This window comes from Pezoporus flaviventris, unplaced genomic scaffold, assembly GCF_033815535.1.
Source record: "Pezoporus flaviventris isolate CSIRO_AGI_PZ_B2104156 unplaced genomic scaffold, CSIRO_AGI_Pfla_v1 ptg000093l, whole genome shotgun sequence".
NCBI classification, from domain to species: Eukaryota; Metazoa; Chordata; class Aves; order Psittaciformes; family Psittacidae; genus Pezoporus; species Pezoporus flaviventris.
Genome location: NW_026892641.1, coordinates 2778832 through 2795639, shown reverse-complemented (window position 1 = coordinate 2795639; position 16808 = coordinate 2778832). Strand labels below are relative to the sequence as shown.

Below are 16808 nucleotides of genomic sequence, written 5' to 3'. Positions count from 1 at the left end.
CAGAGGCCAAAAAAGCCACATCACCGAAAGGAGAAGCATTCTCCTGAGTCAAAGCAGCACACAAAACGTTTGCTGGGCTGCAGCAGTAACTGAGGCAAACGCACTTGTATCTGCCACAGCATTTGGAGTATTCCATACTCTACGACAGCTCACGGTATACAGGCTGCTCAATGGAATTTGCCTCAACTTCCTCCCCAGTCCTGCTTCTGAAGCCAGAAATCCCTCCCTGCCTCATCAGAGTCTAAAAGGTTTGACCTACATCTTGGTTGGGGCTGTCCTTGACTTGTCTAATGAGGTGCAGAGTATTTTTATTGCCACCGTCTGCTTTGCAGAAGCATCCAGCACTCCCAGTGGCAGCCCTGCAGTACCAGCTGCTGTATGAGCTCAGGGAAATGGGAACAGACTTTCCTCAAGGAAGTTTATCTGCTCAGACTTGCTGAACCCTCCTTGTGACCCATACACAGCTAGTGCCTTCCTTCATACATCTGCTTACATCTTCATCCTCTTGAGATGAAGCCACTTCATACAAGATTAAGCTCCCAGAAAGCATCCTGCTGGAAATCAGGCCTACATCTTTTCTCATGGCAAACAGGGAAAGGTTTAGGACCATGACAAGTGGTGGAAACTTCCCAAGGGTTAAGGGCAGTTCATTGGGAGGAACTTTCCAGATGCTCTTTCACGCTTCTCATAATGGTGGCGTTCGGATGTTACACTTCAGTCTAAACTGGATGCAGCGATGCAAAACCAAACCGACCCAAAACCCCAACCCAAAACACCCCAGAGCAGCTTGCTAACGTTCATTAGTTCGTCTCAGGCTCTCAGATACATGGGATTCCCTTTTATTCTCTTGCTCCTTCCAGGAAATTTTATCCAAGCAGATCTGAAGAACACATACCCTTTTTTTCCCCTGGGTTTCTGGATGGCCAGCAGCAGCTTTGCTCAGGTAACTCTGTGCCCAGGACTCCTGAACGCCTCCTTTGGATAGGGAAAGCTCTTCGCTCCAGCACCTGCACAGCAAAACTCCAAACCCCAAGAAATTTGGGAGCTATCAAGCATGCAGCTCACAGTCAATCTGCACATGCAAAGTGACTCCATGGGGTACTACATAGAGTGCCTGAACAGAAACATGCAGTCCCACACCTCTCCAGCAAGACAAACACTGTCACTGTGACAATGAGCTTGATGGAAGACTATACATGCAGAAATCAAGCACGTTTTAGCTGTGCAGCAGCTCACAGACATGTCATTCTAAGGCTGGGATCCTTCAGCTTTTCTAGAGGGTGGGGATTGGTGATCTTTCAGGTCCCTTCCAACCCAAACCACTCTATGCTTCTGTATTGTTTGATGCTGGGACATCAAACAGCAGTTTAAAACATGCTGCATTGGTTCCAGTTTACTCTATAGCAGCTGCTCTGGTTCCCTCCTAGATCCAGCAGCCTCCTGCTGTGGGCACTCACCACTGTGCAGAGCATCATACACTGCCCGTGCCAGCAACCTGCCCTAGTGGAAGGTGTCCCTGCCCGTGGCAGGGGGTTGGAACTGGATGATGTTAAGGTCCTTTCCAACCCAAACCAGCCTGGGATTCTCTGAATCCATGATTCTCTGGTTCTGTGTTAGTCATCTTTGCTTGGCACAGGCCTCAGAGAGCTTTCTTAGTGTTTCTCTCCTTCCACTTTCAGGCATTGCAGAGCCTTCACACAAACTCCCACAGTAAGTGGGCTCAGCTCTGAGATAAATACATCCAGGTACAGCAAAAAAGCCTTTATAAAGCACTTTGTGCTTATTCATGGGAAGCACCAAGAGGACAGAGGTCTCTCCATTCCTCCTCTCTCATCAGGAAATAAATTCTTGTACTGAGGATTAAAGAACCATGGCAAGGAGCAGCAATGGGAACAGGGATCCCCCTGACATGAGTAAGGAAATACCAGTAATTGAACAGCTCATATTTTGACACATTGAGTTATTAAAGTTTGAGCACTGATGAAATCTCTCTAGACATAGCACCGCTTCCCCAGCGCCAGGATAAACAGCAGAGCTTAGGCAGCCTCATTTTAACACAGATACGTGGCCATGAAGCCTACAGTGCTGCTGGTGGAGAGAATGCTTAGGCTAAAAAGGCAGGTGGCTCTGAATGTAACAGCACCACAATGGCTGCACGCATGCTGATGGCGTGTGTGACCAGGGCTTAAGAATCATGGAACTGAAGCTCTTTCCATTTGCTCCTGTCTTCACTGAAAGCTGAGGAACCTCCTTCGGTTTCTACACCCTGCTGCATTTCCAGCTCTTTTCTGTTCCAACAGGGACTGATGGGGCACTCCCACAAGCCACATTTGGTGCTGCGCATCCCTACCTAACATACCCTTGGATCTTGGCTTGCAATCTGAAATATGCCATGGATCCCACGTGAAATGTAGTATTTCCAATGCAACTCAACTGGTTTTACCCTGCAAATAGCTGGGAGCATCACTGTTAATAACTTAGAATCCCTTGCACGTACACTCGAGAGTCTCAATGCACTTAGGAAGAAGCAGTTCATTAACCCTGTAACATCCCACTGCTGTACTTACAGCATCTCTATAAGGACTAATTGCACCATCAGTGGCTCTGGTTCCAGTACCTTCACCAACCTGCAGCAGATCAGCCCCAGCAGCCTGTAGTGCAGTGCAACAAACAGCAGCAGCCTTAGAAAGATCCTAAAAAGCTCTGGATGAGGCTCCGGTGAGGGATTCAGGGAGGGAGAATGCATGTAGGGAATTCATCACGGGTGTTACAGGATTTCTGCTCATCTAGAATAGATTAATGCTTATCTAGAATAGATATATTAATCACCAGGATGATTTTGTCCATCACATTCACGTTAGGTTAAAAGCACCCCATGGAAGCCTTGATCCACACAATTCCCGTAGCAAGAGGCAAGTCAAGGGTTTCAACTTCCAAGCACAAAGTTTATGGAGCAGTTAGGCCACCGAGAAGGCCTAATGATGGCTTGGGATGTCTTTAAAATACCCTCCAGGCTTTCAGGTTCACAAAGAAATAGCTCCAAGGAGCATGTAAAGTGCTAAGAGCTCAGGTATTTATTACATTGCGTTTGCATTCCAGAGCCCAGGGCATTAAGTGAACAACAGCCACTCTCTCACAGGCACAAAGGGGCCCTTCATGTCAAAGTGTTTCTCAGGCACCCTCACCAAGCAGGTTTGGGGATACTTCATGTTTCATTCTCAGTTTGGATGAAGAGCTGCCTCCCATCTCTTCCTTGTGTGGCACTAGCTTCTTTCCTACCCTTTGATACCTCCTTTCCAGTAACAGCTGTCCCATCTTCCCATACACTTGTGACATTCTGTTCCCGGAGGATGGAAAAGGGGATTTGTTCCTTTAGAGAGCTTTGCTCGTCACACAATGCTTTAAGGCATCTGCCTAGGTTTCTATAATCTGCCAGCTTAAAGATGGAACAACAAGAACCATCACTGCAAGACTTGCCCTGTTCTCCAGCAGCTCCCAAAGCAATGCAGTACTCTTCAGCAACATGTAAATGGGAAGTCTTCAGCAGGCACTGGGTTAAAAGGACTTGCAGGGCATCACGGAGCTCAGAAACACAGGCATAGAGCCCCGTAGCCAGACAGTATTGGTAAGGCCTAATTCTTCCTCTTTTCTTTCCTTTACGTGTGCATTAAAGTGCATTTCTAATGTGCTAGTGTGTAAGAAGTGGCTGTACTTCCCACCTTCCTGCTTGCTCTTCTCTTTCCAAGCCCATAGACCATCAGGCTGGGTCTGTACCCAGCACAGGAAGGACATGCCACAGCAGTGCTTGAAATGCTAAACTTTGGGATGTCCTACCCAAGATTTTCCCAGCAATGGAAGATTATTGATACCGAGTTACTTTCTATTGTCAGGCAAAACCCACACAGCAGTAAGAGGCCGAAATCTTAGCAGGTATAATTTAGCATAGTTTTTATTGAACCCAGAAACCATAGACCAACTTAGACCCGTCAAAGCTGGGATAGCAAGACTCAAAGGAAGTATTCATCAGGGACTGCAGTGATAGGACAGGGCGTGATGGGTTTAAACTGAGTTCAGGTTAGATCTAAGGCAGAAGTTCTTCCCTGTGAGGGTGGTGAGGTGCTGGCACAGGGTGCCCAGAGCTTGGAGCAAGCTGCTCTAGTGGAAGTTGTCCCTGCCCATGGCAGGGGGTTGGAACTGGATGAGCTTTAGGCCCTTTCCAACCCAAACCATTCTATGATTCTACTTAACATGGATAAAACCATCAAGATCTGGGGTTTCATCATAATAGAAAGATAAGCATCTTGCTTCAACATTTAAGCCAATCTTTGGAGAAGGTCCAAAACACACTGGGGGTGAGATTTGCCCCCCACACACTCACTCTACTGCCTAAACAAAGGAGAGCCAGGTTATTTCTATCCAAGCTCTGCCCTGTGCTGTAGGAAGAGCAGAGTGAGTTGTGGCAGTGCTTGGACCTGAAAGGCAACACTGTTAGAGGGACAATGTGACAGAGAATCGGTAATGAAAGCGTTAACCCAAGTCTGGGTTTGCATTGCCACAAAGGCAGCAGAAAAGAGGGGTGACCTCTCGGGTTGGATGGCTGAGAAGGCACCAGTTGTAACTTCAGCTGCATGGGCAACCACTGCTGTGAAGTTCTAGCATGCTTCATCCACCGGTTCCTTCTGAATAGGAAACTAATGAGTGGCATCAAACGTGCTGTTAACGAAAAGCCAAACCTTCTCCACACTTGGGCTCACAGTCAGCAGCTCTGCAGGGCTGGGTTAGGCTGCGGACCAGCCCGCAGCAGTGCTCAGCTATGAAAGATGTTTAGCCAGTATTAAAGCCCTTGTAAGAGCCATCCACATCTTGTTTACATTTATCCAACAGCCTGCTCCTGCTAAGAAACATTTGACAGGGCAGAGCTCTGTCAAACAGCTCAGAGGTCGTGGCTGCTGTCAAGGGCACCCAAGCCAATGTTGAAAACATAGAAGGAGCATACAGCACACTGTGAAGTCAAAGATGCTGCTGATCTACCTGAACTAAAGCTGCCTACTGAAACAGGCCCCGACTTCCCAGCTCATAACGGAATTCACAGAGCACAGTGTGTCTGTCCTACAAAGGATGTGTGCCTCTTGCAAATGAAGAGGCATTTCCTATGTTTACTATTCAGGTCTATTGTTTGGTACATCAAAAAGAAGTGATCACGCTGGAGGAGGAGAATGTTGTTCTGTTTTACAGGGCTAAAGCTCTCAGTATTGGGTTTTGCCTTGATACAAGCGAAGCAAAGAATACCCCATTCAGATCAAACTCTATTTCCTGGCTGTTGTGGCATGTGGGACAAAGCAGCGAGTCAAACTAGAAGGGAAAAGGGATGAGGAGAGTAAGGCACAGCACACTGGGCACGTCTCCTAGACTTCTAGTTGCCCCAAAGCTAAAAAACCCACAGAATCTCCTTGCCATTGCAAAGCTTCTCAACATCCTCAGATGTGTCCCCAACATCAGAAGGACATGGAGCTGTTGGAGCAAGTCCAGAGGAAGCCACAAGGATGCTCAGGGGCTGGAGCATCTCCCATATGAAGATAGGCTGAGAACACTGGGGCTGTTCAGCCTGGAGAAGAGAAGCTGCGTGGAGACCTCAGAGCAGCTTCCAGTGTCTGAAGGGGGATACAAGGATGCTGGAGAGGGGCTCTGCATCAGGGACTGCAGCAATAGGACAAGGGGTGATGGGTTCAAACTGAAACAGGGGCAGTTCAGGTTAGATCTAAGGAAGAAGTTATGTACTGGGAGGATGGAACGGGTACCTCATGTGCTGAAGAAGTCCTTGACTGCCTGCTGCCAGCAAGCGCTGCTGTCACACCGGGTGCATTCTTCACCTGGAGACCTAACCACATAAATATAGCCTTACAAGTTCCCAATTTAACAGAACTCCAGCAAGGACGGGTGGGCAGCAGGTTCTGCAGCATTTGTTCCTCATGGCAATGAGGAAAAGAGCTTTATTCAGGAATTCATGGATTAATATACAGAAGACTAGATATTAAATACATCACATGGGACACTCTCCTCCCATTTTGCTCCAGATTGGTGCACGGTATGGAAAACTTGCCTTGCAAGGAATGTTCTTGTTTAAGTGGCTTGAGAAATTGGATTCCTTTGCTGCTGCTTGTTCTTCCTTAATCTCTCCTAATCGTAATAATGATTTTTTTTTGTCTGCAGTGCATCTGACCTACTTGCACACTCTCCCTGCCCTGCTGTTCTCTTCTATCTACATTCTCTGTGAAGTATCTTCATTCTCCCTCCCACCCCATTGCCTTTTCCATCCAATTTCTTCCCAGAAAATTAAGATCCTCGGGCAAAAGAGATGTTTTGATTCTCACCACCTAGTGAATGCTGGAAACCACATGCAGGGATTCTTCCCCTTTAACCAGCCCAAGCAATAACCTTTAGCAGTCCCAAGATACTGTTAGGCTACATAGGATTTGGTGAAGAGTTTGAACCACAAGAGACCTACGAAATGAAAGCAATTCCTTTTGTTTAATCAGCAAAAAAAGGAATTTGACAATTAAAATAAATAAAAGAGTAATAAACCAACTTTGATTCAGGGACAGAAGGAAAATAGCTTTGAGTAGTGGCAAGGGCATCAATTCAGGTGAACAGTACACCAAGCATCCTGAATTCTGTCTGATAGCTCAGGCATGAGGGTTTTCATGGAGAATTTAGACTTAGGGATTACAGTGCCTGCCCACTATGGGGTTAACAATTTTCCTCCTCCCTCAGCAATATTAAAACACCAGAAACATTGAATATTGTCAGGCTCTTAAGGCTAGGTACATAGGGCTAAAAGAAATCATACTGGGGTGGAATCTTGAGCACTTAACGTGGGTGAGCATTTAAACTTGAGAGCCACGACACTTCAACTCTGGTACAATCCAGGAGGGAGGAGCCTTTTTACACCTCAAGCTCAGCAGTCACCTTATTTTCTATTGTAGCTACCTCCATTTTTAGGACTTTAATCTGAGTTGGAGATACTAGCGTAATAGGAGCAATAAATAGGGGTCTAAAAGGATGCTGGGGAGGGACTCTTCATCAGGGACCGTAGCAAGGTGTGATGGGTTAGGGTTAATAATCTCTTTCCTCATTTCTGGCATTCTCCACTTGGAAACCAGTAGCAGGCATCTTGCCTCCAGATTCATATTTGAGAGCCAGTACTGCAGACTTTGCACCATTCTGTACCAGACTTCACTTCTATATCTCCCCTGTCAGTGTAAACCCATTCCCCCTTGTCCTGGCACTACCTGCTCTTAAAAATACTGGAAGATTTGGGAAGAGCAGGACAGAATCCTTGACAAAGCTTGACACACACCCCCCCAACAGTCCTAATTCCTCTTGTGTGTGCCAATGCTTCTTAACTCGCTGCTTCAGAAACAGTATTCCCCATTTCCTGCAGCACAGGGGAGAGCAGAACCCGGGCTCGTGTTCAGGGAACAAAATGTTTAGAGCCAAGCAAGCAAAGACAAAAGGACAAGAGGAATCAAAGGGTGCTGCATCTGATCCAAGAACGCAGGGGCAGTTAGAGTTTCACGAGTAAATTGCAGTAAGTGGCAGGTACTGTGGTAGTCGGAGAGCTGAAAACCAGATTTCCTCTGCAAGCAGCATTACATAAAAGAAGAACTTAATTTAAAGGGACAACCATCCTCTCTGTGTCCTTTCCGCTGCTTCTAACGCTTCCGTGACAAACCAGCAAGACACCCTGATAGTGCAGCTTTACCCCCAAATCCCTGAGGGGGTTTTTCTGGATGCCAAGCCGAAGTACAATGAGGATACATGGCCAGATTCAGTCTGTCTCTGGCAACGCAAGAGCTGAATCTGGACCTCCCACAGTTCAGGTCAGTGCTCGCAATCACAGAATCCCAACTAGTTTGTGTTGGAAAGGACCTTAAAGCTCATCCAGTTCCAACCCCTGCCACGGGCAGGGACATCTTCCACTGGAGCAGCTTGCTCCAAGCCCCTGTGTCCAACCTGGCCTTGAACACTGCCAGGGATGGGGCAGCCCCAGCTTCTCTGGGCACCCTGTGCCAGCGCCTCAGCACCCTGATAGTAAAGAATCCCTCCCTTTCAATGCCAACACCCCCCTCAGCACATGCACACTTCCAAGAAGGGGTGGGAAACTGGGCTCAAGCTGCCCTGATTTTCTTGACTAAAATTCCAGTGAATCATCTCTTGATTCCAACGTGCGGAATCCTGCAGATGGGATGTGCAGAATCCAGAGGAATGCTGAAAGACATCGTTTTCTCCCTCCTGTTCTCCATACCACACATGAAATGAAGGTACTGGGGGCCATTCACAAACCCCACCATTCTAATGAACAGTGTATGCTGTCTTCTCAGACACCTCACAGAGACTGAAGAGCTTCATCCAAGAGCAGCGCTTCTGCTTGCACTGTGCCTCCAGTGAATTCATTACAGGTCTCATTCCCACTGCCTATCTTGCACTTGTCAGAAGAGCTGCAGAGAACTCCCCTAGAAATGAGAAGAAAACATATCCTAGAATAAGCAGGCTTAAAAGAAAAAGCAGCTTTTGACTGGAGTATATACATCTAATAGCTACTGATGATGCGAAGTCATGGAACCTGATGCTAACAAAAATCAGGTATCCCCAGAAGACACACAATAATAAATGTTCATTGCAAATCCAGCTCCTGAATCTGCTGCCTGCTGAGAGAATGAAGAATGACTCAGGCAGACCCAGGCACCTTTTCATTTCAGCTGCAAAACTGCTCAGGCTTCTGTGAGGATGCTACAGAAAGGTAAATGGGGGGGGGGGGCAACCAGTGCAAAATGGGCAGCCACAGCCCAGCCAGGAGCATCCTGGCCAGTTCCATAATGAAGGCTCAGGGGGAATAACTGCCAGGAGGATTCCTGCCTTCATTCTTGGTTTCTAAATGCACGTTTTCAGCCCATTTATGGAACAGGGATCGGTTCTTCCATCACAGACACATAACCTTATTCCCTGTCGTATTTCTATTTATTAATGCCACTGCAAACCCTGCAGCAATACCTGGTGCCCCTCCTTCACCTCTGAGCTGAGAACAAAGCTGTTATGCTGTTACCTTCAAAAGCGTTCAGCAGCTCCAGTAACAGAACATTAGGCAGCAAAACTCTCATTTATTAAATACGTTGGGATGCGCTTTCCGTTTCCTGATGGGCACATTTAATCAGCTTGTGTTTTCAAGGTGTTGATAGCACATGGCCCTGCTCCAAAGACAGCCTGAGGGCTTCCAGAGCACAAGAGGTCTCAAAATCACAACACAGCACCGATGATGCAGCACTTTTAAACAGGTTTCCAGATGGAAGGAGGTGCTCTCCCTGTCCACCTCCTGATAGAAGAGCCCAGCAGGTGAAACAGACCTACAGCTCTGAATTGACATGTAAAGTATATATTAGGGAACTGTCCTTGTAAGGGACATTTCTTATCCCTTGTTTACTTGTCTTCGGGCCACGATGCTTGGCCCTACTCTCATTCTAGGATGCTCAGAGGCAGAGCAATCCCATAAAAGCATTGCAGACTTGATCTAAGGCCAATTTCTCTCCAGTGTCAGTTAAATCAATCAATGAAGGAACCTTTTAGCTAAATTCCCTGCTCATTTCTCCTTCTTTGTCTTTCCTCCCCATTGCCTGAAGCCACCCTCAACCTTCCCCTTCCTGCTGGTTGCAGTGCAGCTCTGGTTCACAGCATCATCTCCTGCAGCCATTTTCTACAAGAGAACTTTACTCATCCCGTTATTGCTACACCCCGTAGCATCTCACATCTGCTCTTGATGAAGGAACTGCCACAGTTCTCATCATTACAACAGCTGGATTCATTACAACAGCTGGAGGGTGGTGAGGTGCTGGCAGAGGGTGCCCAGAGAAGCTGGCAGTGCTCAGGGCCAGGTTGGATCAGGCTTGGAGCAAGCTGCTCTAGTGGAAGGTATCCCTGCCTGTGGCATGGGGTTGGAACTAGATAAGCTTCAAGGTCTCTTCCAAGCCAAACCAGGCTGTGATTCTATGTTATACCTCCCGTGTTGGGGGTTAAGCCACTCTCTAACAGAGATGGAGAATCTAAGACCGAAAATGCAAGACACTGTGCACTTCTTACAAGGCAGTTGTCCAGCTTGTGGCAGCTAAACCTCAGGCTTGATCCAGTCTGCTCTGTGCACTCACTTCAGGCAATGGAGAGACATGAATAGAAACAGGCAGCTCTGGCCACACAGAGTCATAAATATGCAAATTATTACACAACCTAATTTGCATGAAGAAGGATGGGGTGCAGCACCAAAGCGGTCACTGTGAAAGGGAGGCAGGGGCTGGTGTACCCTGCGTGTTTCCTTTCCATCACAGCGTGCCTCCGATACTGTCCCCCAGCTGAGGAATAGTGCTGGGCTCCAGGACGTTGCTCTATTACCCTCAGCCCTGTACCTTTACCCTCTCAGTGGTGTGCTATGATCTTAGCAAGTCACAGAAGTGCTCAGCATGTGCTAAGTCTCCTCAGTCTTGCAGGACCCCTGCTTGCATGAATTCATCTCAATCACTTTCTACAGAGAGAAACTGTATATAAACTATAGGGAGAGAACTGCAATACAGTCCCACCTCCCTTCCCACCAAGGTCCCAGCAGCTAGGAGCTGGCTCTCCTGGGAGAAACAGGCATGTGATTGACCTAACTAGTCACTTGACTTCACAGATGCTTCATGGCACTATAGCTCCAGGAACATTTATGAGACTAGAAAGGAGGGGTTAAAGAGCAAGCAGTCAAAAGAGCAATTTTGCTCTATCCCAAGCACAGCACCACATTTGCACGCAAGGAGAAATCAGCCCAGTCCCTGGCAGAATTCCATTTGCACTCATCTGAGCGGATGTGACCATCAAAGAGACAGGCTGGGATAGAAAGTTCTATTCTGCTCTGTTTGTATTTAGATATAGCTGAACTTTACACAGGCCCAGAGACTATTTGTGTACACTGGTTTGGTACCATTCAGGGCTTTAGAAATGAATTTATTCAGTTAACACTTCTCATCCTCCTCATTCCTCATATAACCAAACACAAGGTTTTCCACAGAGGTGCCAGAACAGGAAGAATTTGAAAAGGGTGGAAAACCATCCAATTCTTTGGATAAAGGCTACAGAATATTGGAATTCACACTGGTGTTTGCAAGCATTTTGAGTTTTCAATGGCTACTTCAGCCAAATCATTTCAGAGGAGGGCAGGTTTTCTGCTAAGCAGTCTAAATGGCTGGTTCCTTTAAAACCTGACCTCAGTATATCTTTGTGAGTGTAGAATTCACGTGGATTTACAGTGTTGTGCACATATACAGAAATGTTGGGTTTATCCTATATGAGTCAGGAGGATTCTCATACCTAAAGATGCTAAAACCCAAAAATAGATGAAAAACTCAAGCCATAAAATACAGTAGGGACAAAACCAATCTCCTATCTGTGCTGAAAAGGAGATGTCTGAACACAAAACATGCATATGGAAACGGTCACAGAGTGACCAGCTGAGCCATCAGCCCCACTGAGCCTGTATATCCATTGCCAGGAAAAGATACATTTATTTCCTGAAAACATGAGCAGGAATATTGGTAGAGACAGAGGCTTTCTCTTTCCTCCCCCAGAGCCCTCTCAAACATGCCAGGTTTGCTACTGAAGTTACTTGGATGAAGGCTCTTACCACTAACATCTACCTTGGGGATAAAAAGCCCGGCTTCAGTTGTCAATAGCAATGCTGCCATCAGCTTTAACAGAGGCAAGATACCACACTTGGCATCTCAATCCTAACTGAATTACTGCAGCAAGCAACTGAAATGAAGATTAAGCTAAAACCTCTGAGCAGCTAAGACCTCAGAGCAGCCTTCCGGTATCTGAAGGGGGCTATAACGATGCTGGAGAGGGACAGTTCATCAGAGACTGTAGCAATAGGATAAGGGGTGATGGGGTCAAACTGAAACAGGGGAAATTCAGGTTGGATATAAGGGAGAAGTTCTTTACTGTGAGGGTGCTGAGGCGCTGGCACAGGGTGCCCAGAGAAGTGGTAAATGCCCCATCCCTGGTGGTGTTCAAGGCCAGGTTGGATGGGGCCTTGGGTGACATGGTCTAGTGTGATGTGCCTGTGGCAGGGGGTTGGAACTGGATGATCTTAAAGTCCTTTCCAACCCAAACCGTTCCATGATTCTATGATACTAAAGCTGAAATTAATGAAACTGATTGCATTTTTATGATGCTTTTTTTCTGGATGTCAAACACTTGCTTTGTAAAGACTGATAAATGAGATAATCTTTCTCTGCTGCAACCCCCTGAAGCACCAGTCCAAATTCAACACCCCTATATAAGAAACTACACAATAGTGTGGCTCCCACACCCCTGCACCAGAAAGGGTTCACCTTTCTCCCTGGGTTGTATCTATCCAGGAAACTTAATCTCTAAATGGTGGCAGGAATTGCCTCAGTCGTGTCCCAAATCTGGCATGAGGCATGACTAATGCTTGTGATGTGCCCTGCAATACTGGGAGGAAAGGTTCTATAGGAATGCAAAGCAGCTTTCAGGAACAGAAATACATTGTCTCTCACTCTTCCTTTTCCCCATCTTGTTTGTTTCCTTTCACACTTCTTTGTTGTGGTCCCGGCTTACTCTGTGAACAGTCTTGTACTGTCTGGCAACGGCATCAGCATCCTCTCAAAGCAAACATCTAAAGCTCACCAGAAATCTCCAAATGCAGCTGATTGTCTTAGATATTTATCATTTCACTCCAAGAAAAATATTTACCAGAAGCAGAACATGAAGGAAAGATACAGTGTTATCTCCCATGAGCATCTTCTCAAAGCACAGCTGATATAACTAGCGATCAACATAGCTGCTCTCTACAGCTACTCTCAGCATCTGAGGCATCTCTCTGTTAGCGTTCCTGGACCAAAAAGGGCCTCCAACTGTTCTAAGCCAGGCAAAATCCCCTTCTTCACTTTTCCTTAGTGGAAAAAACAGAGTAGAGAAGCAAAAGAACACATGGAACAAGCCCCGTGGATCAAAAGGTCTTCACTCGGCAGAAAAACAACCCTGCTCTTGATAATAAATACATATTGCACCAGTTTGAAACCAAAAACTCGGGTCTGGAGGAACTGACACTTCCACCATTGCCATAATGGCCGCAATTCCTCCCTCTCATCCTTAGGGGAAGTTTTCTTTTCCTGAAAGCACTGGCTGCTGAGGTGATCAGGGCCGAGTGACCTTCAGATCCCACATGGAAAGGGCAGACAAGCCCTGCGGCACACAGCAGCAACCTCAAACTGGCAAAGGCTGAAGCAATTCACATCAGTCCTTTCCTGTTTGGGTGAACTGGATACAGGGGCTTAGTATTTTTCCTTCGGGTTGAAGCGTTTCCTGAAGAGCCATTAGAGTTTTCCAGAAAATCAACAAGAGCAAGGAGGGAGGAACAAGAAACAGGGAAAGTCTGAACAGGGAAAACGTTCTCCTTTTATTCTTTCCTTTCCTAAGCAAAGCTGTTGAGACAGAAAGCAAAAGCAGCAGCTTCAAATCACAAGCCACAAGCTTGGTGGGAGGCAGTTAAAGGGGAAATGCAGCACCGAGTCAAGACCTTTCTTTGATCTCCAGTTTTCCCAAGCTGCATTCCCATCGGCAGCCCACCATTTGTTTTCAGTTAGACAGGCAGAATGAAAACTCCTCTGTTTGGGAAGAGCAAACAAATCACACAGTGACACACAGCCAAAATAAGGAAGAATTCAAATCTCAAAAGAGCTGATGGCATCTAATGAAGAGGGCAAGGCTCATACTTGGGGATGCTCTGGGTATCTTTCATCCAGGAATTTCAAAGTCGCTCAAATCAGTGATGGGTAGATAGGGATCACCTCCTCACCCATTACTACATGGAGCCAGCAAGCTGGTGCCCCAAGGTTTTATCAGCAGTGAGTGTGGTCCTGGCGCATCCTTAATGAAGTTGACAGGTTTGACAGGATCAGAGCAGTAGGTTGTACCACGCACCAGCACAGTAAATGCCATGATTTTGCCCTGTCAGCACTGTAATCGATGTATTTTCTGCATCCTCTTAGTCCACACAACTACACTCTTCCTCATTTTAGGGGACATGGTACAACATCTTCATGATGGTCGAAAGAGGTGATCCTGCCCCCCTACTCTGCTCTTCTGAGACCCCACCTGGAGCACTGTGTGCAGTTCTGGTGTCCTCAGCATAAAAAGGACATGGAACTGTTGGAACAAGTCCAGAGGAGGCCACGAGGATGATCAGGGGCTGGAGCACCTCCTGTATGAAGATAGGCTGAGAAAGTTGGGGCTGTTCAGCCTGGAGAAGAGAAGCTGCGTGGAGACCTCAGAGCAGCCTTCCAGTATCTGAAGGGGGCCTATAGGGATGCTGGGAAGGGACTCTTCATTAGGGACTGTAGTGACAGGACAAGGGGTAACGGGTTCAAACTGAAACAGGGGAAGTTTAGATTGGATCTAAGGAGGAAATTCTTTCCTGTTAGGGTGGTGAGGCACTGGAATGGGTTGCCCAGGGAGGTTGGGAATGCTCCATCCCTGACAGTGTTCAAGGCCAGGTTAGACAGAGCCTTGGGTGAGATGGTTTAGTGTGAGGTGTCCCTGCCCATGTCAGGGGGGTCGGACCTGGGTGATCTTAAGGTCCTTTCCAGCCCGAACTGTTCTATGATTCTATGATTTACTGTCTCCGGACATGTGGAGCCCCAACCCCACCGACGTCCTCAACTCCGGTTCTGTTTGTTGGCATCTGGCACCGCATATGCTGACACAAAGCAGTGCACATGTCTCAGAGCTATTGTTCCAGACTCTGCACATTTACAGTTACCATGAGTTACTCCCAACAGGCTCTGAAAATGTTCATTGCCACAACCAAAAAGTCTTCAAATCTTCTAAAGCTCACACCTCAAACTTCTGCATGCTTCCAGCTTGCTTTAGTCACCCAATGCATTAGCAAACAGTGCTATTTAACCACTCTGCATAGCTGGTGTCACCAGAGTCTTCATGTAGATCACATACTACACTTACAGTGTCTCACAGGTGGAAGTGACAACCAAAAAGCATCAAATCCCTAACTATTCTATGATTCTATAAAGCACATCGGGTCAACAACTGAAACACAACACGGGGGTAAACTCTCTATCAAGAAGCTCCTACGCTACAGCATTGCAGGTCCCTTCATTCAACAAGGGACTTTGTGGCTAACACTTATAAAAGTTTGGATGGACTTTTTTTGCTGATAAACCAACACCATCTCAAGCCCGGGTTTAAAACAGCCGAAGCTTAACCAGAACAGAAGGCTTTGTATTGTGAACGGGGTGTGTAAATAGCGTGTCCACGCATATGCATGGCCTGTGATAGAGGTAAAGCATCCTTCTCGAGCTGGCACTGACACAGTGGAGGCACAGTGTAGCAAACCAATTAATGGTTGTAGTAAATCAGTTACAGCACCAAGCAAACTCCAGGGCCTCTTTGACAAGATTTTGAGTGCTCTCCCCCGACAGGAATGCCTCAAAAGCTTCACACAGCCCCATCGCCAACACCAGCACACACCGAGGCCGTTGCATGCCCCACCAAGCCCCTTGCTTGGCCCCAAACAACCCCTCTATTGATTTAGCATATCCATTATAACTCTCCAAGAATCAGAGAACGGAGAGTTTTGCTCATTTCTGCCATCAGTGCATTAAACTGTGACCAAAGGAGGTTGGAACCAGGCTTCCTATGGATTTCGGGGGAAAATTAAATGCTTAACTATCCCTGAGGTTGTCTGTTGGATGGAAGGACACTGATTCAGCTGCAGCCTTAGGTTTCCATAGTGGTCCTGCGTTACTTCTGATACGGTTTTGCTTCGTCTTTTCTAGTAAGCATGAAGTCATAAAGGAGGTGGAAAAATGTGTTTGCTGGTGTGGCATCACATGTGCGATTCAAAGCTGTAGTTCAGCAGTCCATGGACACGGTAGTGGTCCCCCAGCCATGGCCCCGGGATCCAGTTGTAGGAAAGGACGACAGAGATTTTCTTACTCCCACAAGTCGCTCTTAAGACACAAGGACGAACGGGGATAATCAGTTCTGCTAAAAGTAACCGATGGCAAGGCGTGGGGCTCTTAAAAGCGGCTCCAAAACTCTTGTTTCTCAGAGAAAACCACGTTAAATCCCCTGTGTGTTTTGTTACCTGAGCAATATTTATCACCTGAAGACTAAACAAGCATCCCCTAACCCACACCCCCCCTCTACATCCCCTCGCACCACACCGTTACCCCCCTCCGCTGCCGGCCGGAGCTGCGCCCTCCCACCCGGTCCAGCCCCTCCTTCCCCGGCGCCGGGGTGGAGCCAACGAGCGGCGGCAGCGCGCATGGGCCCGGCGGCCCTTTCTCTGAGCCGGGCAGCGTGTGTGTGTGTGGAGGGGGAGTGAGCCGGACGCGGTTTCCCCTCACCCTCCTGCGGGGCCTTTCCCCGTCGTCGGCTCACCTGCGGCGGCCATGGCGGCGGGACGCGGCTGGTAGGCGGTGGTTGGAGCGCCGGGGCTCGGGCCCCTCGGTGCGGTGGAGCGAGGTGAGCGTGGGGATAAGGGCTCTGTGTCGCGATAGCGGCCTCAGTATCGCGAGGGGCGGCCCTGAGGGATGGGTGAGCTGAAGAGGGGATGCGCGCCGCCGCCTCGCCAGCGGTTTGGACCATTGGAGCCGAGGGATGGGCCGGTACCTCGGGGCCGTTCTCACGGCGATAAATGACCTAAACCGTCGTGCTGGTTTTAATTGTTATAATTATTATCATCATCA

At 47.6% G+C, this 16808-nt stretch overlaps 1 protein-coding gene and 1 long non-coding RNA gene across 8 annotated transcripts in view; one reads left to right on the top strand and one right to left on the bottom strand.

Annotated features, from left to right (window-relative positions):
• Positions 1-833: 833 nt before the first annotated feature.
• Positions 834-16610, bottom strand: LOC133280976 (uncharacterized). 2 transcript variants are annotated; one of them, XR_009747329.1, is made up of 3 exons: positions 16501-16610; positions 8386-8513; positions 834-1020 (listed from the first exon to the last, which is right to left on the bottom strand). It is a non-coding gene; the product is annotated as an uncharacterized LOC133280976 (long non-coding RNA). The 2 variants fall into 2 exon arrangements; XR_009747328.1 differs by having other exon boundaries at positions 834-1007.
• Positions 16409-16808, top strand: part of ARHGAP32 (Rho GTPase activating protein 32) — a 172876-nt gene continuing 172476 nt past the window's right edge. For 3 of the 6 annotated variants that reach the window (XM_061476053.1, XM_061476050.1, XM_061476051.1), the window contains exon 1: positions 16409-16584. The gene's annotated coding sequence lies outside the window, so the exon portion shown is untranslated. The remainder of the gene's footprint in view (positions 16585-16808) is intronic. The other 3 variants (XM_061476055.1, XM_061476054.1, XM_061476056.1) reach the window with 2 other exon arrangements.